The sequence below is a fragment of the Papio anubis genome, chromosome 15, assembly GCF_008728515.1.
Source record: "Papio anubis isolate 15944 chromosome 15, Panubis1.0, whole genome shotgun sequence".
Taxonomy (NCBI): domain Eukaryota; kingdom Metazoa; phylum Chordata; class Mammalia; order Primates; family Cercopithecidae; genus Papio; species Papio anubis.
Genome location: NC_044990.1, coordinates 68,874,695 through 68,883,247, shown reverse-complemented (window position 1 = coordinate 68,883,247; position 8,553 = coordinate 68,874,695).

The window sequence follows — 8,553 nt, the reverse complement described above, 5'->3', positions numbered from 1 at the left end:
CTCCTGTCAGATCAGCAGTGGTACTAGATTCTCATGGGATCGTGAACCCTATTATGAACTGAGCAGGCGAGGGATCTAGGGTGCACACGCCTTATGAAAATATAACTAATGCCTGATGTTCTGAGGTGGAATTGTTTCATCCTGAAACCACCCCACCCCTCACCCATCTGTACCAACATTGTCTTCCATGAAACCGGTCTCTGCTACCAAAAGGGTTGGAGACCACTTATCCAAACGTTATTAGCAAGAAATAATTAGATAGCAGTGGTTGCGGTAAGAAAAAGCAAGAGACTGCATGAATTGAAAGGAAGGACACAGCAGATTTAGGATGGGCTAAGGATGAGCATAACTGAAGAGCACAGAAATGCTCATACAGAACTTGCCCACTATGTCACTGGGGACTGGAATGAGTTTTCTCTTTTCTACTGCGTCCTATCATGGCGGCTGCTACATCACTAGGGATCCTGCACTTGCATTAGCAAGTCCTTACATGCAGGCAAATGCAACTCTTTTCTAGCTAAGTACTTATCTGTCTTCATCCACTAAGAATCTAGTGAAATCTTGATTTTCTGTCGTTAGATTTACTTATGTTTTAAGATTCGTGCCCAAGATAACAAAACATTGTCAGTCTTTAATGGATAGCCCACGTCGGTCCACAGGATACATCCTCTGTCCAGCTAGGCCCTTTCTTTTTCAGAAGCTAGCCAGTCCATCATTCATCCTTTAATTTCTCAGCTTAAAGTCAGAAACCTTTTATAGGTTTAAAACAGGTATGAATCATAAAAAACTAGTAACCAGTTACCAATTTGATAATTTAATAAATTTCCTCTTAGTGTAGAAACACACTTTGGAACATAACTTCTATTGCACTTTGATACATTAGTGAAACTTAACATTTTAATACTTTATCACAACCACTTAAAACAGGGTCCCCAACCCCTGGGCCATAGACCTGTTAGGAACCAGGCCACACAGCAGGAGGGAAGTGGCAGATGAATCAGTGAAGCTTCCTCTGTATTCACAGCTGGACCCCCATGACTGGCATTACCGGTGTGTTCTGCCTCCTTTCAGATCAGTGACGGCATTAGATTCTCAGAGGATCACAAACCTATTGTGACCTGTGCATGCCAGGGATCCAGTCAACCTGCTGAGAATCTAATGCCTGATGATCTGTCACGTCTTCCATCACCTCCAGATGGAACTATCTAGTTGCAGGAAAACAAGCTCAGGACTCCCACTCATTCTACATTATGATGAGTTATATAATTATTTCATTATATATGTCAATGTAATAATAATAATAATAATAATAATGAAGTACATAATAAATGTAATGTGCTTGAATCATCCTGAAACCATCTCTCCTGCAATCTCAGTCTGTGGAAAAATTGTCTTCCATGAAACTGATCCCCAGTGTCAAAAAGGCTGAGGACTGCTGACTTAAAGCAATAATAGGTAGAGTTTCAGCCAGAAGAATATGAAAGAAAATACTTTATCTAACCCTCAATGTATTTAAATTACAAGTTAATTTAATCCACAATAACTAATTCTGATACTCATGTTTCATGGGTTAAACTTACTATATTAAAATAATGTTTGATAAGAATGTGAGAATAAGAAATGTTCAATATGTCGTTCTTCAAAATTAGGATAAATATCAAGGAAAATCTAATTAAACAGCCTTTTTACATTTAAGGATGTCTAGGTTTCTTGCTAAAAACCAAGTCTTTGGGGCTGGGCGTGGTGCCTCATGCCTATAATCCCAGCACTTTGGGAGGCTGAGGTGGGCGAATCACGAGGTCAGGAATTTGAGATCAGCATTACTAACATGGTGAAACCCCATCTCTACTAAAATTACAAAAATTAGCCAGGTGTGGTGGTGCGTGACTGTAATCCCAGCTACTCAGGAGGCTGAGGCAGGAGAATCACTTGGACTGGGAGGCGGAGGTTGCAGTGAGCTGAGATCGTGCCACTACATTCCAGCCTGGGCAACAGAATGAGACTCCATCTCAAAAAGCAAAAATAAAAACAAAAAATAAAAAATAAACACCTCAATATTTGTTGTATGATTTGGTATTTGATATATTCTCATTAAAAAACAGTAATTAACTAGGTAAAATACATGTCAATTTTTGGAAGTTCTCCTGGCTTGATAATTTTGTCTTAGCTGTTTTATAGAACAAAAAGAAATCTTTTTAGGAAACAAAAACTCACTAACGTTTGCAATGAGGCTACATTCTGAATCATCTTACACAATTCCATTTCAAAATTTAATTGGAAGTTGTTGATTTTCCCTTTTAGGCAGTGCCATGTTAAAGCAAGAAAGAAGTTAGAAAGCTAAGTATAACACTCAACTCTTTCAATGATTGCAAATGCTGCTATTATGCCCTTCAGTGATCTAGAGGAAAATACATTACCTAAATCTCATTTGGGGAGTGTTCGTGGTACATTCTGGTATAACTAGAGTATACTACTGTAATAATACATAATTTTAATGCAAATTTCTAATGCATGACAATTTAATGCCATCTTCTAATTTTCTACATTATTATAATATTTCTGTTAAAAAGAGATTCTGATTAAAATTTTGAAGACAGATTCTCCATGGCTAAAGTGTTTTTGTTTATTGCAAACTTTCACTGATGTAATGGTAATCTAATTGCCAAATGTTATACTTGTACTTCAAATCATACATACGTAATTGTATTCTCTCTTGCAGTCTGGGGAATAAAAGAAGAAAAAGTATTCTATATGTGTGTGTATGTATATAAAAGAAACAGAGTGCAGGAAAGTTTTGTAAGGTTTTTTCAAAATTTTTCAAAAGTAAGCCAACATTGTGCCAGTCATTATTTTGCAAAAAAATTTATAACATATCATTTTTCAGACATTTACATCTGGTATGATGCTGGTTCAAGCTCAGGTATAGCTCCTGATGGCATGGGGGGATAATCTGATTGATTTCCCACAAACATTGTCCTTTCTGGCCGGGCACGGTGGCTCACGCCTGTAACCCCAGCACTTTGAGGGGCTGAGGAAGGCGTATCACAAGGTCAGGAGTTTGAGACCTGCCTGGCCATCATGGTGAAACCCTGTCTCTACTAAAAATACAAAAAAAGTTAGCTGGGCGTGGTGGCATGTGCCTGTAATCCCAGCTACTCGGGAGGCTGAGGCAGAAGAATCACTTGAACGTGGGAAGGCGAAGGTTGCAGTGAGCGGAGATTGCGCCACTGCACTCAAGCCTGGGCGACAAGAGCAAGACTCCATCTCAAAAAAAGAAAAAAAAAAGTCCTTTCTTTCTAACATTATCTTTATAGGCCACGTGTACTTGTTCACAAAAAGACACAAGCACACACATACATATACACAACAGAGGAAGTAAGATGGAATTACATAAAAGTATGAATAGACATGGCATGAACTGACCACAGCTACCCTTTACAACATAATTTTTATTTTTCCTTTCTTCTTCTTTTCCTCGGCCTCCTTCTCCTCTTCCTTATCCTCCTCTTTGTCCTTCTGTTACTGAAACACCAAGGGTTCAGTCTAGGACCTGCTGCTTGCAGCACAGAAAGCTGACCACTGAGACACCTAATTGGGTTCTGTAGCTGAGGAAATGGGAGATTATTCCCAAATCCATCTCTCTAAAATTAGGGGTTTATAAAGCAGAGAAGAAATGGAACAATGTATAAGAAAATGGGAGCCAGGGAGTGGCAGGGAAGAAATCATGATGAATATGGAGTCCAGCATCTCCGTGTCTAGATGCTGTGATCTGGTGAGTTTAGTTCCTTGATACTTTCTTTGAGAAGCCTAAAAGTCATTTCCTGAGAAAGGAACTCAAACAAAACGAATATAAATTTCAAGTTTAAGAGCAGAGGGTCACTTTCCTTCTTTATTTAAAAAAAAAAAAAAAAAAACTGTCTATGGGACTATTGGGTCATTTTCACTTCTCTCTTCCTTCTTGAACTCCTTTATTATTATTTTTTCACTTATTACTGGAAGGGGCAAAGAACTGAAGTCTAGGTAATTAGTAAGTGAAAGCTTAGATATTTAAGTATTAAAACCCAAAGTTCAAGTGATAGGGACTTCTTATAGACATACAATAATATTCTCTAATGGGCAGAGATGCTATTGCGTTCTTGGATTATTAAATATCTCCAAATACCCCTCTTCTTCTCTTTCCTCTGAGACTCTTAAGCTCTTACTGCTCCTGTTTGAGCCATGTCTGTGTGCATAACCCTAAAATAAAGCAAGTTTTGGAATGGAAATGCCACTTCCCTCACATCAAACCATAGGTGAGAATAAACTCAAGTCTGATTTATTGAACACACAGATCACAGACCTTGAGGAAGCATAATTTTATTGTGCATTATTCATAACTATAAATATATTATAAACTCTGCTGTTATTTTTGTTTATTTTTGTGTGTTCATTTTGGCCTAATTTGCCCACCAAAGTAAGAATATGTATTATGAGTGTAATTCTTCAAAGAGATGTTATGATTTCTGAAAGGCAGTGAAGGTGAATTCTCAATGATTTTAACACATTGACAGATACCGAATCATATTTGAATACTAATATTATTATCTTAATAATTTTCCAATGATATTCCAGAAAATACTAAAATAGCATTTTGCCTTTATGATAATCTTTAAATATTTTAAATATTCATAGAATTTCATTTGTGAGTGCATTGAGAAAAACTATACAAAACTATAGCCTTGAGGATCGTGTCTTTGTATTATGACCATTATAAGAGTGGGGATTTGATACATGAAATACAGCATAGTGCTTACAAATACTGATCTTTGTGTCCTAGCCAGACATACTATAACATAATTTAGGGTTGGCCCAATATATCATATTGATTTTATTACATTATAATTTATTATAAAATAGAATAGAATTTTTATTTTGATAAATATTTAATATAAACAAAAATATTTCTCATTTCCCATATGATCTTCTAATCACTCCATTTCAGAAGAAACTAGTTTCTTCCGAGCACCTTGTTTCAAAACTTCCATAGGTGACCATCCTAAAGCAATAGAAGATATAGTTCACCGATTCCATTATGGTGAAATTTTGCTTACTATGTTGACATACCAGGAGCTCAAAAAGTTTGATCAATGATTTTTTAAAATGCTTATTCTCTTTTTGTATGTTGTGTTAAGATATTTGCTTGCTTTCAATTTTCCATTACTCAAGATGATGCCTCAAGCTTTAATATATTATTCATCTCTATATCTTCAAGTATTAAATATTGCTACTGCCATTTCTCTAAACATATAGTTAACTCTCAAGTATCCACTCAAATGTAGAGAGCAGTGGGGCATGCAGTGCAATATTGTAGATCATATTAAAAGCCTGACACAGGAAAATTTTCCATTTATATTTAAATATGTGCATTTTTTGTGTCTGTACATTCATGTCAAACAAACAAGCAAATAACATGTAAAGTAATCCACCCTGAGGGGAGGGTAGAAAATTTACTAGATTCTGTTAAGTTTCCCATTATGATCCTTTACTCAGCTCATACTTGAATCTGACTTTAAATAGAAAACAAGCATTTTCTTTCAGTTTCTGATCCCTATTTTTTCCCTTTTAAAATGTTCCCTAGAGGTAGTAATAAAGAACTTTTAAATACAAGAAGTAAACAGAGAAAATCAAGAAATCAAGATGTGTTAACTGCATCTAGTGAGTAGGATAGATATTAATAAATGCAATATTGCAATAGAATTGCTTTGTCATACTTGGAAATAGACTGTGTGTCCTGTTTTCCTAAGTGTATAAAATTCACATAGAAAGTTAACTGTACATTTCTGGATTATTCCAATAGGGAAATTGCATGAAAGGTGCTATAAAACTTGAAAAGCATGGTGCACATTGAGTTAAAAGTTAATGAAACTCAATTCTAGAATATAGAATATACAGAGCCAAAAAACATTCAGATGTATTACACTTCACTATTGCTTTTCCTAAGATAGTTTGCTTCAATTATGAGTCTACTTGCTGCATCTATGAAAGTCTGCCAGCAGGGCTCTCCCTTGCATTATAATTTAGAAACAAATGACCTAATTTATTTATTTCCTTAGAATAAAATGTTAACCCTGAAATCCATACCAAAATTAGATATATTGAATTTCCAAAGCAAATGACTAATACTTACAACTATACACTGATTTGTGACTTTTTAAATGATCAATTCATTATTAATCTATTAGTTTATAAATAATTGTGTTATTTAATAGTGACTCCTACCTTCTGTCAGTTTAAAAAATAAAAATAAAAAATTAGGCTATACACTGAAAACATTTATAAGTTTCATTAAATGAATATTAAAGAAACTCCTCATTTTATGTATTGTCTTTTAGGCAAATTCTTATCTTTTCCGAAAATTGATTACTACACTTAGTTGTTGTTTTTTATTTTAATCATGTAATGAGCTCAATAGTTTTGCTTTTGGCAAAATGATTAGTCATGGGTATAGATCACTCTGTGATACATGACTAATGAAAATATATAATAAATTACCTGAGTTGCATATAAGAGTAAGCTGGAAAAATTATAAGAGATTGGGTAAAACTGATATTCATCCAGAGATTGTGAACTTTTAAATAAAAAACAACCACGTAAGAAGAAATAATTAAATAGTAAAGAAGGATATCATATCACAATGAGAGTTCTGGGTGGATTTTTTTGTTTGTTTTGTTTTGTTTTGTTTTTGAGATGGAGTCTCCCTCTGTCACCCAGGCTGGAGTGCAGTGGCACTATCTCAGTTCACTGCAACCCCTGCCTCCCAGGTTCCAGCAATTATCCTGCTTCAGACTCCCAAGTAGCTGGGCCTATAGGGACGTGCCACCACGCCTGGCTAATTTCTGTATTTTTAGTAGAGAGATGGGATTTTGCCATGTTGGGTAGGCTGGTCTCGAACTCCTGACCTCGGGTGATCCACCCACCTCGGCCTCCCAAAGTGCTGGGATTACAGGCATAAGCCACTGCACCCGGCCCTGGGTAGATTTTTAAATCATAGATTTTAATGTCAGCTGGGCTTAGTTCAGACTTGCCTACCTGCCACTAAGTAGCTGTGTGTCTTTGGAGCATTCACTTAAGTGGTTAAATGTATGGCTATACTTCCTCATTATAAAGGTTGGAAGCAAATAACATCTAACTGAGAATGAGAATGATAAAGTAGACGTGGGTCATGTGTCAGATTCCTGCTCAGCAGTCAGTTTGCTATAGCCTCTGCTTTCCATGTGAGCTAATTTTGATATACTTTAATGAAGCACATACTGGGTTCCGTTAGTATAAAAGAAGGAGTCTGGATCTTAAATTTTCAAATGTAAAAACAACTCCGGCATTCCTTTGCAAATTTAAAATATGAATTCTGCCTTCAATGTTTGTGTATCAACTGCTTGGTGAAGATTTACACTTGGACAACAAACGAGTCTTCATTTTGATGTTTTCGGAACAACGGAAGTCTACTTTAGTGTGACTTGCTGAAATCAGCCATTGAAAAATAAATTTCCAGCAGTTACAAATCATAATTTAAAAAAAAAATGCGGAAAAAAAAAAGATGGGGGGAAAAAGGAAAAGGAAAGAAAATGGCAGAAAAATGAAGAATTAAATTGTACATTTAATTTACACCACACTAGCATCATAATCTATATAGGTATAGTCATTCTAGTTCTTGGAATATAAGAAAGCAGTCAATGATATGTTCATATGCTTGATCATATTGTAGGTTACATTATTATCATAGATTTAGTCTTGAATTATTATCACACATTACTAATTGAATTTTCACATATGTCATTTAAAAAATGTGAAATAAATTCTATAAGCAAGACAATTATGAAAAGGCACATAGAATTAGAGACAAGAAAGGACAGATAATTTTACACAGGTACATATAGACAAGCAAGAATCATGCAAATTTGTCATGCTGTTGGTTTGTGATTCTCAATCATGATCCAACAAAAGAGGATATAATGTGTTCAGTTTAGATTGTTCTCTAGAGACATAGAAAATGATATCCTAGGCAAACAAAAAAGAGCTATACTTAACAAATAATAGAATACATGATTATAGGAAGTGGTAAACATATAAAATATGCTATGGTACAGTATGATTTTTGATAAGAAGAATAAAAATATTGTGGGGAAGTATCTTGAACTCAGGTTATGATTGTGGAGAAAAATATTTTAATGACATAAAATAGCCTTTGGTAAAATTGTCTTACTTTTATTAAATTGAGTTACTTGGCCTAAACCTGTCTCTGTACTTGTGGGATAAAGAGTGTTCCTAATGGCCTATACAGTGAACTGTACCCTAACTTGATGTGTAAATAAGTTGTGACCAAACTTACGACTATACCCTGGTAATCAAGCAACAGCACCACAGCCAATCACAGCAGCCAAACCCTCGGCCAAACCCAAGCTGAAAGTTTTCCAATTCTGTCCAAATAAGGTCAACCATGAACTGCACCAATCAGGTAATCTATGTATGTAATTTCCTGTTTTCTGGCTATACATATGGTTTACCACATTGGATAGG